Consider the following 16,285-nt stretch of genomic DNA (forward strand, 5'->3'; position numbering starts at 1 on the left):
GCACAAACAGATTTCATGAGCGCTTCAACTGTTGCACAGGATTCCACGTTTCAGCTGAACCACAACTTAACTGTTGCCAACTGTTCGTCAACAGACATTCAGGAGTTTCAAATGTTTACCTATTTAAAAAAAAAGAAGCAAGGGCACATGCTTCTTTGTGCACATGTAGAAACATTTCTCTGAGACAAACTCAACAGTGAAATTGCTTGGTTAAAGGGGTTTGGGCACTTAAAATTATGATAGAATTTGCCACCAAATTACCCCCCAAAAAAGACTTGCAATTTACACTCTACCCAACGGCACAGGAGAGTACCTGTTTCCAACCTGGATATTAGCACTCTTTTTGCATTCAATTTCAAAGAGTAATTGGCAGTGAACTCTGTGATCAAAGTGGCCCCCTGAGAGGTTTAAGAATGTATCATTAGACCTGAAAGAAAACAATTATTTGGTTTGACCTCACTCTGTGATTGGTATAATAATAATATTTAAAAACCTCTTGATTGAACAGCTACTTACCCTAGACTCTAAAGACATTAACTACCTGCATTACAGCATTTTAAGAGGTCAATAAAGGTCATTTATTCCCATTTTGCAGATGCAAATTTTAGACTATCAAAAATTAAGTAAAAATTTTTGTCAGGCTGTGAATAAAAATAGGAAGTAATAATCCAGTTCTTTTGAGTTCCTATTTCTTTTGTGTTTTGGTGATAAGGCAGACTCTCAAATCCAGAAATAAAACCCTGGTCTGTACCCTTTTGAAACCAACTAAAGCCCAGGTCCTTGCATTACAGACATCTTTCTGCTTTAACTCTATTTCTACCTGGATGAGGATTTAGAAGTCCTGGATGCCATGCCAAGGGAGCTGCAAATCCCATTCCCAGACATGGGGTGGTGCGGCTCCTTTACTGGCTGCCTCTGGTGCCCTTTCATTCACTGTGCTGATTTGAAAAGAAGGCGCCATCTGTAGAATTCAGTGTTTACTAGGCAGTCCAGAAGCATCCACAGCCTAGCGAACCTGATGTTTCTGTATGCAGTAGGCTGCAGAAACACTGGCCATGTGTCCAGGGTACTTCTGTAATCACTGATTTGGGTTCAGCACTGGATACATGTTCCCGAGGGAGGCCGTGGGGGTGTGGCAGAGAACTCACTGCTCACCCAACATACCTGTGCTCAGATAGTCTAAATAAAATCTTAGACTGTGGAACGTTGGCCCAGGAAAGGTTAAAAAAAACCCTTCCTATCTTGGATCAAACTACTTGAACACTTTGAGAAGCATCTGTCTTCTGATTTTCCGGTTGCTTTTTATATTTATCTAATCTCAGGTCAATGAATTGTTGGTAACATCAATACAAATATAAAGCAGTTGGGACGCTGGTGGGCAGAAATGATTATTTTTCTTAAAGCTGTAGTGCTTAGCTAGTGGGAGAGTCGGGGTCAGTAAGCCCAGCCTTCTGCACAGACTTTCCCTCCTCCGTCCTGCTTCTGTACCTGGACTTGCAGGCACACCCGTTCCACGTCTACCCCGGCTCCATCAGCATCCAGTATTCCCTGAAGAAAGCTTTGACACACTTGTCACAACAGCTGAGGTTGAGGGAAGGAGCTGAAACAATTTCACAGGCTTGTTATGACTCCCGTGGCCCCGGTGTCGTCCTCTTAACATCCTTTGTTCCCATCCTTCCAATCAAACATGAGCACCAGCCGTTCCCCTTGCACAGTGTGAGGCAGAAGGGCTGGAGCCTTTGAGCTCCTGTTCCAGTCTACAGATCATTAGAGAAGATGATATTGCTCTGTACATCAAACCACTCCTGCCAATGTCTAAACGAGGGAGAAAGACTGAAGCGATGACAGAGTCATCAGAACTCCTTTTAATGAAGATGCCCCTTTAAGTAAAATTGAGAGGTTTTAAGGAATTACGCCTGTGTGGAAAGGAAGTTGGGGTACAGGTGGTAAGGGAGAGGGTGACCAGAGGAAACAGGGTAAGGCAGAGCTACGGACAATGAAGGATATATATGTGGTTTCCCGGATGTATTATCCTGCTGCTCTGTCTCCCGCTAAGATTCACAGATCTGAGGTTCTTTAGAAGTCATCAGATAGCTCCTACTGTTTTCTAAAGTTTAAATATCACAAATTGATGAGCCCTGAGCTGGGATGGAGACATCTGTGGGTGAATGTGTGTGTAAGAGACAAGCATGATGACAACCTTCACTTTCAGGGGTCTTTCCCTCAAGGCTCAAAGCATTTTATGGATTTGATCTAATCATCCTTCCACCACATTGAAACCATCTGGGAAGAAAATACACAACAGGGCAGTAAGTGGTATAAAGGTACAGATGTAAATATTATGATGATTTTTGCATAGGGTAAAAAATGAGTGCTCCAAGGCATGGTTCTTTCTAACACTTCTTAGCTGCCCTATTCTTGTATTCAAATAAAAGATGATGCTGAACAGCCTCTTCCCTGAAACAAACAAGCCCAGCCAAGAGAGGTAGCTCCTGTTTGTAATCCTGGATATTCCCAAGTCTGAGATTGGAGCATCGTTATTTTAGGCCAAACCAGGCAAAAAGTTCATGCAATTCCATCTTAATGGAAAGAAGCTGGACATGGTGGTGAGCATCTCTCATCCCAGTTATGGTGGGAAGCATCTAGGCATGTGTCTGGGCAAAAAAATAAGACTCCACCTCAAAACAGCTAGGGCAGAAAAGGTCTGGAGCAACCGTAAAGCACCTGCCTTTCAAGCATGAGGCTCTGAGTGCAAACAAATGAAGAAACAAAGCAATGCTCAACTGCCTCAAAGAAACTGCCTCAGGACCCTGCCTGTGTAATGTGCATTTCTAGCTCACCTTATGCTGTAAATTCCCATAGAAATCAGAAACTAAAAAAAAAAAACTCCACCACTTTCTCCAATGAAGAAGCAAAGAAACTACTGATGTAGGACCTTTCTCCCAGATTCCAGTGTAAACGGGCAATACAGCTCTGAAGCCTGATAGAAAGCCAGCTGCTGCTCCAGGGGCTATTGTAATGTTCAGACACTACATTGTCCCCTCAACACACTATCCCCTGGGAAAGAGTGATATTGAGAAGAATCGTAATGACTGAATGGTAGCTTTCCATTTGCCGATGACAGAATTATACCTCAGGCTATCCAAGCGTCCTGAGAACCTATCAACTTCATTGATTTATGGGTATTATCTTATAGTAGCATTGTTATCAACTCTTGTGACTCATGTTTGCAAGAGGATTTTGGATTTCCAAGTTTCCTAATACTGGCTCCAGCCCAGGCTTCTCATCCTCAGGATGCTGCGGCAGTGTTATAACCAGTGAGCAGAACAGCAGAACGTGAGTGTTGAGGAGACAGGAGGTCATTCGTGGCCCACAGCTCCATTGTGACTACGCAGAAAGTGTATTTCTGACTAAGTAACATGCCAGCCAAAGCAACCCACAACCTTGCAGTTCCAGAGGAAAGTGTGTGGTCTAAAGTGAATGCTATGGGATGAAAATGTGGGCAAATCTGTTGGAAACAGTTCACGTGGCCTCGAGAGTTCTTGAGCCCAATATGTAAAAGAATTCGTAGCCATGTCTTACATGTCTTCTCTGCCCTATGTGACCTTCAGGTATTCATTTCAAAGAAAAGATATGGAAACATTAAAGGCAATGTTGGCTTTTAAGTTTGCAGCTGTTTTTGGTTGTTGTTGTTTGTTGCTATGTCTTCCATGCTACAAGAATTCTTCTTAATTCTTTATTGAGGGCAATACTTCACTTTTCTGTGCTTTTTAGAAAGAAACTCTAGTTCATAAGTCGCACGCTCCCTGAGTGTTACTTTGCAACATAGGAATGTGAGCTGCAGGCCAAAAGCAAAGGCAAAAGCAAAGACTAATGATCAGATGAGAAGGCAAGGCAAGAATGTGACCAAGGGAAGTGAGCAAGGAGAAAAGTCGAGAAGCAGAAGGAGCAGGTGAGTTTGAAAGGATCAGGAACTCAATAAATGCCACCTCTGTTTCCAAGTGCCGTTGCCCATGGTTACGGCTCACCAAGCAACCCTTAGGAGATTCCTATTCTCTACCTGCCCATACACATGAAAAAGAAAGAGGTTATATAATGTTATTTTCAAAAAAACACAATTACCATAACCCAACAGTCTTGTACAAGTTAAAAAGTAGACATCCGTTCAGCTAGCATCTATTCTCTGGTCTTCCACCTGCTAATTTTTGGTTCATGCTGTTTCTGCTCCTCATACCCAAGACACGTCAAAAGCAGAACTGGCATTACAGTGCACTCACTTGGCATATTTCTCTTCTATCTTGAAGTCCTTGTGGTTCTCTTGACATTTGACTGGTGGCCTATAATGAGTGCAGGTGCCTCAGAAAAAAAAAGTGGCGACACTGCTTGACAGCTATCAACAGCAGAGACCCACATGTATACTGCTTTCCAACTTCCCAACCCAGAAGATCTGAGCTGGTCAGTCCTTCAGCCTCTACAGGACCAGGCAGGTCACTGCCTGGCTCGACTCCAGTCCACTCATGTTTGCATTTGGTGGCCCTCTCTGGGTGAAGAATTGGGACTGGCTAGTTATCGCCAGCTAATTGGATGCACACCGTGTAAGCCAGGGCGGTGAAAAATAAAATTGGGGACCAGATTTTCTCCAAAGGCTTGGCAGTTGTTTCCAATTTCAAGGATTCCTCTCCAGAATAACACAATTGTTTTAGTCAAAACACTTCCAATATTTGTTCCATAGGTTTTATATAATTTGGAAGATAGTGGCTTTGACCAGAATTACAGACTTTCCTATGTCTGTGACCATAGAAATTATTTAATAGTGAATAGAAGAGAGTTTGTATTTTTAGATTAGAAAATTCCTTTTCAGCATAGATTTGTCTACAGGTTGGTTTTCCCAGTAAGAACAAGGGCCATGGGTGTGTCCTGATGGCAGAGTGCTTTCCCAGCATGCTCCAGGAGGCCAAGGCCCTGGCAACGTGTGCACAGGCCACACGCAGGCACAGGCTTCTACACACACACACACAAAAGTCAACAGAGAAAGACATCAGAAACAATGTGTGGAGCTTGGGTAACAGACACAAAAAGGGGTTCAAGAAACTCACAAATAGTTTAAGTCATTCTCAGCACAGTCATAAACTTACACTAGCATTTTGCAGAGTACATGGAAAGGAATAAAGCTTTGAAAATAATACAATCAATTTAGGATTTGAAATAATGAAGTGTAAATTTGATGAACTTTCAACTAAAAGACAGAAACATCTTACTTATTATTATACTCAAGATTCAATCCATGTTGTTGTAGAACATAAAAAATAATAGAACCATACACAGAGAAAGAATTCAAGACATTGAAAACAGAAATGACTACCAGAATGGAGAGTTTCTTGATGGCTATTCAGTTAACAGGAGGGTAACATTTTCTTCTTTCCTGCTGTTCCATACCTAAAGCTGTCCTAAAGACTTGTCTCACAAAATCTCCTCTAAATGGACTATTCTATTGGGTTCAAAATGAACCCAAAGAATGCACTGGGGAATTGGTTTCCTCTTTTCCATCTCCAAAATCTGCCCCTACTAACCTCATCTCCCATTCTCATCTCTACTACATCCAGAGATGACAAACTGTGTATGGGGGGGGGGGGGTGGAGAAAGTGAGTTATTACCTCTACTTGGCAACTGACAGACTTATTCAACTTCATTGGAGACAGACTCAGCTATAGAATATAGTTTGGAGGTGGAGTTTCCTTGAAAACTCTGAACTTAAAACCTTCATTTGTTCAGCAGGTTAAAAGAGATTGGAAATAAATCCGTCATGTTCTCCCATTCTCCTTCCCCTCCGGTGAGCGAATGTGAAAGTTCATTAACTTGAAATGAGGTAAGAAAAGGTATTTTTTTTTAAATATCCTTTTCGAAGGACGGCGACTCTGGTGATTATGTGGTAAATGGTGTTCACCAAGGATTTTCACTTTTTAGGTAGAAATTCGAAGGTATAACCAAAGATCAGCGTTGCAGCCAGGCCTGGGGAGGGACCCCATAATCTCAGCACTTGGGAGGCTGAGGCAGGTCAAGGCCATCCTGGGCTACATTGTGAGACTATATCTCAAAAAACAAAAGTTAAAAAAAAACATAAACAACCGCTTTAGCTTCCAAAAATAAAAACTAGCTTTGTGACATGAGTCCTTAATCTACTAGATATTTACCTTAAATTTAATTAGATTTTTTATGTGCCACTTAATCTTGTGCCTCCCTTCAGAACTGCAAGAACTGAATAAACACAGCTGATCACCTCTTCTGAAGGCAGCTATCATACCCTGATATATGTGTCTTTCTTCACCTGTGAGTCAATCACAGTAATAACACTTTAATAAGAATATATGCAAATTAGGTAATCACTGATCATAAATCTTAACTACTTTCAAAGTTCTAGAACTTACTGCAACTTTACAAAGTATTTGGAAAGTGATTAAAGGCTCTACCTAGAATTTAAATACCTCATTTTTTTCTATGCTTTCTATATTAAATCCAGATGCTCAATCTCCCCGTGAGTGAGCTATAATTATTCAGATGTGATAGTAGGGCAAATTCTATCATTTAAAGTTGTCAGTTATTTTTTTAAGGTTACATACAGTAATGTCTGTGTTTATGACAATCTTTTGGCTTCACTTTTTGTGTCCCTTTAAATTCTATACAATTTATATCTTAGCTTCCCTGACCTTTGCAAATTTCAATGGAATTGCTGATAAACTGCAAACACAATTAAATAGCATAGATAACTAGCTAAAATTATGTTCCAAAGAACAGCAAATCAAATGTTTATTGCTCTTGTTCACTGACAGAAAACAATTCATTTCCTTGAAGTATACATATCTAATTTTTCTAATTTTTAGATGTGACCATCTCCATAATAAAGGTTTTTAAATACCCCTGGAAGTCCCTATGAATAAGAACTATAAATCAAGCTGTGCACGAGTGGCTCACGCCTGTAATCCTAGCTACTCAGGAGGCTGAGATCTGAGGATCGTGGTTCAGTGCCTGCTGTGAGACTCTAATCTCCAATTAACTACCAGAAGTGGCGCTGTGGATCAAATGGTAGAGGGCTCCCCTTGAGCTGAAGAGCTGAAGGAAAGCACCCAGGCCCAGAGTTTAAGCCCCATAACTGACAAAAGAAAAAAAAAAAAGAATTAAGTCAATATCCAATGATAATGAATGTGTACTGTCGAGCCTTTCTCAATAACAATGATTTGACATTATTATAAGCTACAGTTTATCAAATTAAAGTAGTTTAGCATTATGAACTTAATTCCACATGTTAATATCCTTGATATCACTGATGATCATTTCCTTTCAAAATATTCTAATTTCTTTGTCCCTCTTATTTTTTAATCCCATACTCTTCTGCAAAAGCCCAGATTGTCCTTTAGAGAATATCTAGTCTACATCTGGCTTAATAGCACATTTAACAGTATATTTGCAAATTTAGACTTAAAGTTCTAATGATGATTATGCAATCACTACTTATGCTTAATCACTACTGATTTTTATTTAGCTCCCTGTTAGTGTCCATAACATTTTTTAATGGCTCAAATCAATTTTGGAATAGAACTTAAAAAAAGGCAAGCATGTATTTACAGGATCCTATTTGTCACTCTGATAAATCAGGTCTAATTGTATTTTGGTTGCAATGGAGATACTAGTATTTATTCAATTATTTGGTCCACTGTAATTGTCTATCCTATACAAATCATGGTGATTCAAAAAAGAGGACTATCACAGACAGGGAAGCCCTTGTAGGCCAGAAATGTACACAGAGCTCTCAACAAATACACAAATGACATATTACAGGTACCATAATTGAAATACTCAGGTATAAGTAGGCCCAGGAGATTGGATGATCAATTCCCCAGGGAGTGTTGGGGTAAAGAAAGGCAATTTGGATGGAAATAGTTCAGAAAGGCTAGGAAGTGCAGAGTACTCTATCATTACTAGAGCTTACAGGAATAACAGGACATGGAATTTAGGTTTTTAACATCAGACGCTTCTTTATTTGACTTTTAAAAAGCAGTGTCATATAAACAAACACAAAATAGTTACTAAATTCACCTTCCTGCCTCTAAGAAATGTTTTAAGCACAAAATCTTCCTAGTATTTTTTAGCAGTTTTGTTGAATTTAGTTCTAGAATTGCAGTGACTACAAATCACAACTTCTGATGACACTCACAGGACATGACCCCAGATGACTGGGACTTTAAAAATGATCTGCATTAAATCTCTGTGGACTAAAAATAATAGCTTCCACATACTCACAGTGCCAAACAAAGTCAAGAGAATTTTAGTCTTCCTTAGGTATGGCTAGCTTTCCCTTCATAATTCTTCTTAAACACCCAACCCTCTCTTCACTAATATTAAATAAACTGGGAGTGTGGAACACTAGTAATTTTTGTAGGAAATGAAGAGTAAGCACTGGTAATTATAAACATAAAATCAGAATGACCAGTATATTTTGCCATCTTATCACTTATAATCATTTTTAAAGCAAATTATTTTCTCCACATCTGTATCACTACACATACTTAAACCTAAAATGATTCTCTCAATTTCACAGTGGACTGGCTTCACTTAAACTCTTGACTAAAAAATAACTTTGGAAAAATAATATGATTCACTTAGAGTGAATGAGAGATCAAGTCATACGGCACTTCATAAAGATCAAACGTATAGAGAGGGAATAAATCAATGCATTTCTAAGTGAAAAGGCTTAAAAATCTACAAAGTTTAAACGGTTTTTACATGCAAAGTAGTCAAATGAAAATCAAGTAATAATTGAATCTGATTTCTCAAAATCTTACAAACCAGTATATGTTCGACAAAAAGGAAAAAGAAAAGGAACCCTTATCTTCTGTGTACTTTCTCCCAAAATTATCTCTGCTGAAGTTATACATGATATTGTCCTAGGAAAGAATTTTCAGTTTCTTTTCAAGGAAGAAATGAATGCAAGTAGAGGAGGAAAGTGTCTATTGTAGGAAAACATGAGAACTAGTAGGAAACAGGAAGAGAAGGTGGAAGGTTCCTTCTTTGTCACGGCTCTTCTTGCCCCTTTACAATTTGATTTTTTTTAATCTGTAGAAAGACTACACCAATTATACATTCAGTCTGCAAGTAAGTGTCAAGCCTCAGCAATCATCAAATGTTTGACAGACCCAAATTTCCCTCATGCCAATAAGGGCAAAGAGCATATTGGCTTCCTTCCTAAATAGCTTACCATAAACTGTCTCAGCAACTCATCATCCTAAATAGTTGCTGGGATATATTTAAATAATTTTTCATCTGAGACTTATTACCTTGAAGTTAAGATCCACTTCCATGTCACAAGTCAGAGGTCATCTTTGGAACACATACAATATGTTTATAACGCAGTTAATTTCATGTTACGAAAAACCAGAATTCCATTTATTAAGCATAGGAGTTCACAAACCAATGACGTGCTATTGATTGGAAACAGCTGGAAGCATGAGCTTACACTGAAAACACCAGGAGAGAGTGGTATCATCAGGAATCAAGAATATAAACCTAGCATCTAATCCAACTCTGGCCTCAGAGATGCAAAAATTAAAATCCAGAATGTAGATGGCTTACCCTTTTAGGAGTCTTTAAAAATTAGTTTTTTTTTTGTAAATATGTATGGCAATGAGTAATTATCTTTCCATGGGGCATTTCTACGAATTTTTCAAAATTTAATTTTTCCCTGGGTATGTAGGTATGAGGCTCTGAATGGATGGAGGAAATAGAAAGCAAATCCTCATGAATGGTTATTAAATGAATGGTTGTTAAAACCTTAGTGCTTACCAGGCCATTTGGTAAGAAGTGAAAGCTAAAGCACCAAAGGCTTTAGTAAGACTGGGGCATGGCTGAGCAGTGAGTAGTGGAGCTACCAAGGGCACACAGGAGCTGTGGGATAAGGAGTGTGTGTGTGTGCGCGCGTGTGCGTGTGCGTGAGTTGGTAGGTGGGGTGGCATGTTTCTGTGAGGTGATTACAAGAGGACAAGCAGACCAATTAAATAAAAGGGATCCTCAAGCTAGAAAACATGACAAGGAGAACTAAACTGATCCAAAGGGAAGACCTAGTTCAGATGGTGGAGCACCAACCAGTCAAGCACACGGCCCTGAGTTTAAAACCCAGTAGTCCCAAATAATAATGAGGAGGAGGAGGAGGAGAAGATAAAGTGACCCAAAGAATGAATAACTGAAAAGCTGAAGGGAAAAATAAACTATCATTTAGATTTTGAACTGGGTTAGGAATCTATTACAAGAAATTTCATATGTGAGATTCAAAGGCATTTGTACATTGTTAAAGAGCCCAGAACTTCACCAAAAGCGATGATATTTAATCTGAATGTGGCAGCCTAACTATAATTTTCACGTGGTTAGTTTTTTTCTACTTTATTTTGAGAGGAAAAAAGACTGCGATCAGGTTATTTTTATACACTGAATGTAAACATTTGATTAGAAACAGCAATGAAAAGTGCACATCTCATTGTGTGTTTAGCACTTACATATTCCTTCCTCCTGAGAGACAGCTGGACACAGGCCCAGTGCCTCTGTAACCAGGGCAGAGTACCCTGGGCAAACACATCTGCCGCTTACAGCCAATGACAAGCCTTTAATTAACTGAGTTTACATTTTTGTTTCCTCTTTTTATTACTTCTTTCAGCCTAATGTTCACTTTCAATGCCCCCAAACAAGGCATAAGTAAAGAACAGGTGGAAAATAAAACTTCCCAGCAATACCTGCAGAACTGTTTCTGGTAAACAGTCAACCCCATCTGCTCTTATGCCATCATTTCTTTGCAGCTGTCTTTGAGCATGGTGTTTGGGGCTGCCATGTGTAATTCTTAATTTCCATTAGTAGCCTTCAATTTCAAGTCTGGACACTTTTCACTGTGTGTGAGCTAAGACCCAGCTTCCTTTGGAAGCTGGATATAAGAAGTGTGTGCCACAGGAGGGCAATTTAGGCATTATCTGTTGTATTGTGAAAAAGAGAAGGAAGGGTAAAACAGACCTGGCAAAAAGACATTTAAGTCACCAGAGCCTTGCTTTCTCACCAAGTATGTGACTTTGATCGGTTTCTGAAGTATGCTTGATTTTGGTCACTGGGACTCTCACATCTTAATCTTCCACTTTGTTTCTGGTTCTGTTTAATCAATAACAAAGTGTCTCTCATCAGAGACCTGCTAACTTAATTTCAAATCTGCTACAATATTTTAATGAATATAAGCAGAGAGGGATAAGTGATATCTCTCTTTTGTTAATGTACCAAAACGAAGTTATCTATATTGTGCATTTTACTCATTTTTTCCCTACCTTCTAATATATTCTGGTATTTTAATTGTCATCTAATTTCATATCTGGGATGGAAGAGCATACTGGATGTGTCAAGGCAACCTAGCTCATTCATGTGTTCATTTACTTGCTAACAGATTTCAGTACTGCATTTTCCTATATGAGAGAACAATCTGAAAATCATAAAAAGTGTTTCGTAACTTACGGACTTGCTATTTACTCGTTCGTTTTTGGTTTCAGTATACATTCACTGCACAAAGGAATGGGTTTGATGTCCACACTTCCACGTGTATATGAATGTCCTGTCCTCATACGCAGCCCTTCACTTTTCCCGTCCCCAGTCCCTTCACCACATCCCGAAGAGTGATCTCTCTTTCCCTTTCATGTGCTATTTCCCCCTCGATTCCACATAAATGAGAGTGTCTACTTAACAAAACTGGGGTGAGGAAGTTAAATCTGTACTGAAAAATTATAGAGAAAGTAACCTATCAACCCCAGTCGCTGTGCACACCAAAACACATCACAAGGGGCTTTATAACTGGCTACCGAAGAGTTAATATTATTCTTTGCTTAAACACATAGACAGGGGTGACTTTATCACTACAAATATTTTTCTGGTCCTCATACTTGGTATTCTTTGCTGACCAGTTCAGGAAGTGCAGAACAAGAACCTGACAAGCTGGGTTTCTTTGATTTCTTTAGAAATCTGTTGTTAGAACTTGCCATTATGGAGCTAAACTCACCTGCCCAAACACCAACTTAAATAAACTAACCGTACCAGAAACAACAGGAATTTCAACCATGAGTGTTAAGCAAGCCCTGAAAATGGAAGGGACTTACATGTATTGTTTCTAAGTCTGACCAAATATTGAAATGCTATTCTAAGCCTTCTGTCTGACTTAAAGCGTACATACCTGAGGGGCGGGGAGGATGCGGTGGGGGTGGGGGGAGGCGGGCAGGGAGGGTTAGAGGCGCCCAGGCTCACAGAGCAGATCACAGCTCTGAGGTGCATTCCTCCTGCTCAGCCTCCAAACGCACCAGGGGTAAAAGTATGAATGCCAGAATGTCTTTTGCTATCAGGTACTCCAGAAGAAATGTAAATTAGTATCTGTCATGAAGTTATGGAGAATGAATTAAAGTCATTAATGCTAGCACATTATTCACAAAATGTAACACTTTTTCCAAAGTAGAAACTCAATCAATATAACGTAATAAATCAAATATGACTCGGTACAGGAAGCGATTGGTGTCGAGTTCACTTTAAAGGGATTTAGGATAAGGAAGCAGAACAGGATACTGTTTAGCACATATTTCACATTTTTCACTAAAAATAGATAAAATGTCTAATTTCAGGCTCTGAACAGAATGTGTTTTAATGCAATTTCCTTGAACACTGTGGTTTCTTGTGCACCTCTGAATATATACTCAGTGGAAGCAAATTATCACTGGCTTCTCAGCATATAAGTTAGTCACTGCAAAAACTCTTATTTCCCTGAGGAAGGGGTAGTGATACCTCCATCATTAGTGTGGGGTGTGGCCCTGGAACGATGTGACCTTTGAAGTTCTTGGTAACAATGATTGAGGTGGCATCACTGTGCCCAACGTACTTGCCCCTCTGAGCACAGAGGTTACGTTGACTCCACTGCCTGGTTTTTTTTTCCATTTCAGTGTTGCTGATCATTTCCTATTATCTTTCCCTTCTTTATGTTTCTCGTGTATTTCCCTTTGAGATAGTCTCATCGAATTAACTGAATAATAAAACTATGTAATATAGTCTTATTATAAGCAGAAGAAAATGAAGATGATCTGATGAGATAAATCACTGAAGGTTAATAGCTTTTTAAAAAATCAATCTTCCTTCAAAGGAAAAGGCTAAATGGCTCGGTGGATGAAACGTAGCCTCTCACCTCGGAGACCATAGTTCAAGTGTAAACTGAGCCTAAGTGACATGTTTACCGGGCGGAGATCAGTCTCTAGTGGACAAAGATCCGCACTGCATGGGCTGAAGGCCTTGGGTCCTCACTGAGGCCTGACCCGGCTTGCGCTTCCCATCTGTCTTGTCCTTCTGGAAAGGAACCAGGTGGAAGCTAACATCCTTATCGGGACACTGTGGGAGTATCTTCTGAACAGACTCCTCAAATAGCACCTGGCCAGGAAAGTCACAGAGCCTGCCGGCTCCTGCCCTGGCCCCTCAGCAGCCACTCCAATAACCTGAACCCCCTTCTATAAACTGCATGACACCTCTTCCTGCCAATTAACAAACGAAGGCAAACACAGCTGATTACGTGGCTGTTATTCCAGATTCCAGCAAGCACCGGGGGGACTTGCTCATGTAGGAGGCCAACTTCGGTAATTAAATCCAAACGTACCCATAGAAAATGAGACCCAGGAAAGCACATTCTCCTGCATGAACGTGAACGTGCCTGCCGCCGTGCAGCGATGACCTAACGGGCGCAAGCTGGACATGACTTTTGGTCACACGGGCAAGTCTCCATCCGTGGTTAGAGAGGGCTCCTTTGTGTTCAGTCCTTTGCAATGTGTTTGTCAGCTTTCTCTTCCAGTAGGACAGTGCCCTGCGTTCCGCATCTACAAAACACATACACAGACTGTTTATGGAGCACTCGCGGCACAGCCAGCTGTTATCTGAGAACACTGCAGTCAGCCCCATGGCAGCAGCAGATGTGCACACCACACAGTACTCCTGCAGCGTCCACATCAAGTCAGCACTGTATTTCACTGTTTTATTGGAGATGTGTTTTGTCTATCCTTTATGCATCATGCCGTAAACACTTGAGAGTGGAAGCACTGTCTGGTTTGGAGCTGTTTGGCCAGGGGATGCTATTTGCATACAATGAAACGCAGAAGAGAAGTTTAAGAGTAGTATCGAATTAGCATGTTGATGTAGCCATGAAGCCTCCATATTCCTCCAACATGACTTATTAATGATTGCTGTTTACTGCTAATTCAAGCCACCTGCAAATCTCTTTGTTATGAGTGAAGAAGGCTCCCCTCTCCACAAAGGCGGATAGATGGCTCTGTAATTTCCAAGGAAATATGCTAAAGGTCATGAGTTAATACAGCCTCTGGTACTTTCTCTTCCCATCCTTGCTTTTCCAAATGGGAGGAAAGCTGTGTGGTATTATTTCCCTGTCTTTGTAATGTCCATTCAAAATGAAATTAAGGAGTGCATTAGAAAGAGAGCATCCGTGTGTACACACAGCAAAATCCACACGCATTCTGTATAGTCTATTACTAAAATTATACAATTGCCTTTTGAGAAATTTCATACAAGAAAATCTTTCCTTAATAATCTATGAATATCACTGTCTGAATCAAGTATTATTATGCCTTTTAAAATTAAACTATCCAGAAAACATGCATTTACTTTCCGCTATACAAAATGCTAATAATGCTTTTAGAATGGTCTTTAAAAAGTCTAATTATATCATTTAAAAACCGAGAGACCAAAGGGCAAGCTAAATTCTCCTAACATAAATCAGACTTTTTTTATTTCAATGACTTTAAAAACCTCAAATGCAGTAATTTTAATAGCAATGAAAGAATGAATAAGTCATAACTCCGCCTGATCACATAACTGTCTATAACTGTTATTAAATGCTCCAAAATAAGTGAACTCATTATGTTTCTGCGCTGCTTTTAGCTAATCTGAGATTCTGCTCACTTAATCATGCAGAAACAGCTTCTGTGCAGTTTTAGACCCTGAGCAAGGTCACTCCAATGCTTTTTTGCTGTTCTGTACTGATCATTTAAGAACAGCACTTTGACCTGAAACTGATGCTGTCTCCTAGAAGCTTGCATGTTTAACCCCAGAGCTGCATTTTTAGACACCCGGCCTATTGTCATGTTTGCTGTAAACTGAGCTAGGTTGGCTTCACCACAGAGGAGGAAATGCCAATCAGAATTCATAAATGCCACGTGTTCAGTGACACTAACTCTTGTATGATACCTTCAGAAACAGAACTCAGGATTTAAAAAATACACCATCTGTCCTCGAACACTTTATTAAGTCCTAATTGGCCTTCCAGGTGTGGTGACCAAGTACTTTTCACTTTTTGTAGCTGGCAGACCACATGGAAATTTATATAGAGAACTTACCCGGCCAAGCCATCCCTCTGGATGGAAGTCAAGGTCCTCCACGCCACTAAGCAGGCCGTGAGATCGGAGCATGGGAGACATTTGTGTCCTTTGCCATGTGGAACAAAGGCCAGGCCTGCACAATGTCCTGCATGTCTGTTTCAAGGAGTGTTTTGAGGAGGGTATGAACAGCGTGAGTTTCCTATAGTTCCTATAGTTCAACAAAATGGGAATCTCCATGTGGAAAGAACTCCATCCTGAAGCCATTTAGGGACCCACTAGGAGTCACTCCATCAGCATCAGCTCTCAGGCAGAAACCAAGGGGATGGTGAAGAATGGAGAAACTCCTCTCACTTAGAAAATGCTGAAGATGTGTCTCCTTCCCAGAAATGCAGGACAGTGTCCATTCAAGTATATTATACAGCATTTCATTTCTTCACTCACTAATGAAGTTATAAAATGCCTACTTGGCAAGGAGCGAAACAACCTGTGCTTGCTAGGAACTCAAAACCCACTTCGGAAGGTAAGTCATACACAAATGATAGGAAGGAAGATAGAAGACAGTTTAGGGGTAATGTTCTCCTTACTCAGCCATTATTATTATTCATGAAACAACTGCAAACAAATCAAAAATTGCTGTCAGCAGGATCATCAAAAACTTCCCTGAATGTCCCAGAGAGTTTTCAGACATTAATATTTGACCATGAATGGTGCTGCCATCTTGGTACTTCCATCAGCACCCAGGATTGACAATCCAGCCTATTTTTAAACCTTCCCAAGTGCTTCTTTGCACATTCTTGTCTTCTCATGCCCCTGGCCTCATGTTTTCCTTTTAGCCTCAGCATCCCTAAAATCTTAAGCTT

The sequence above is a fragment of the Dipodomys spectabilis genome, unplaced genomic scaffold, assembly GCF_019054845.1.
Source record: "Dipodomys spectabilis isolate Male_0828 unplaced genomic scaffold, ASM1905484v1 ptg000108l, whole genome shotgun sequence".
In the NCBI taxonomy this organism is placed as follows: domain Eukaryota; kingdom Metazoa; phylum Chordata; class Mammalia; order Rodentia; family Heteromyidae; genus Dipodomys; species Dipodomys spectabilis.